This window comes from Octopus bimaculoides, chromosome 26 (assembly GCF_001194135.2).
Source record: "Octopus bimaculoides isolate UCB-OBI-ISO-001 chromosome 26, ASM119413v2, whole genome shotgun sequence".
NCBI classification, from domain to species: Eukaryota; Metazoa; Mollusca; class Cephalopoda; order Octopoda; family Octopodidae; genus Octopus; species Octopus bimaculoides.
Window position 1 is genome coordinate 14,758,421 of NC_069006.1, and position 1,802 is coordinate 14,760,222.

Here is a 1,802-nt window from a genome sequence, read left to right on the forward strand (position 1 = left end):
TAATTGTAACCTTGATGGTTTTTATTCCCATGCTGGCCACTTGATAAAATCAATATTTTAAATATCGATCTTATCCTTATATATATATAAATAAACAAACGAAGTTTGCTTTTTTTTTTTTTAGAAGTGTTGAGATGTCTTTTTTTTAGAAAGTTAAAGAAGTGATTTTTTAAAATTCTCAATCGCAGAATAATGCTAATAATATAGCCTGAACAGGATAAACTACCCCTATTTTGCAGAGAAAAGTGTAGGTGACTAGCTGTGGACTCACATCCCCGTGATTATATGTCACGATGCTTTGACCGATTAAGCTAAACTACCCACTACAGAATCCTCTGCAAATTAAGATATATAAATCTCGCTTTATGAGACGCTCTCATATGTTTAATTCAAATTACGACAATCGTAAATAAACAGACGATATATATATAGTAAATTTACATCAACAACGTCAGAGACTTCGACATGGAACGTCTCAATAACACCTGACCTTCCTCTCTCGTTTGCTTCCTTTCCTCTTGTTTGTCTGTCTGTCTGTAAATATATCTACTTATCCATCCATCCATCTATCTATCTATCTATCTATCTGGGGTCGGTGTAATCGACTGGACCTCTTCACACAAAATTTCAGACCTTGTGTCTATAGTAGAAAGGAGTATTATTTTATCAGTGGTTAGAGCGTCGAGTTTTACGATCGTGAGGTTGTGAGTTCGTTTCCCGGACCGGGCTGCGTGTTGTATTCTTGAGCAAGACACTTCATTTCGCGTTGCTCCAATTGACTCAGCTGCAGAAATGAGTTGTGACGTTACTGGTGCCAAGCTGTATCGGACACTTTGCTTTCCCCTTGGATAACACTGGTGGCGTGGAGAGAGGAGGCCGGTATGCATGGGCGACTGCTGGTATTCCATAAACAACCTTGCCCGGACTTGTCTCTGGAAGGGTAACTTTCTAGGTGCAATCCCATGGTCATTCATGACCGAAGGGGTGTCTCTTCCTATTTAAATTAAGGCGGTGACCTGACAGAATCGTACCCACGCCGGACATAATGTTTTACACCATTTCCTCTGGCTTTACATTCTGAGTTCAAAGGTCACCGATATCGGCTTTGTCCTTCTTCTCGGGGTCGATAAAATAAATATTAGTTGAGTACTGGGGTCTATTGTTAATGTTGTTAATAACGAGTCTTTCATAATAAACCCTCGTGTTTCAGGCATTATATTTATAGTAAAAGTATTACCATTTCAATTTGCTTCGGGTCAAAAAAGCTTTCGTCGCTGAGTGAATAATGCGTGTACGTATATAAATGTAGGTTATGTAGATGTGTGTGTACGTATATGTATATATGTAGCAGTGTGTTCATCGACGTCTTTAAATGAGGACATGCACAGGCGCATGGTAATTGCGATTATGTATACAAAACTATACCTTAATATGTGATCAACCACAATATTTTTTTATCGCGTGTGAACGTACGAATGTGCACATACGAGAGTATTTCAAATACGGTGCATGTGTATATGTGCTGTGTGTGTTTGTTTGATGTCTGCAGTAGTAAAGTGTGTACTAATGTGATATGTCTGTCTCTGTGTGTGTGTGCGGATCGCGTGTCTTGCACATTTTTAATCAATGCACGCATGTGTGTTATGTTGGTCTATTTGTGTAAGTCAATACGTGTTAGTTGTGCATGCACATATATATATATGTATATATATATATATATAGGGATATATATGTATATCTATATATATGTATATATATATATATATATATATATATATATATATATATATATATATATATAT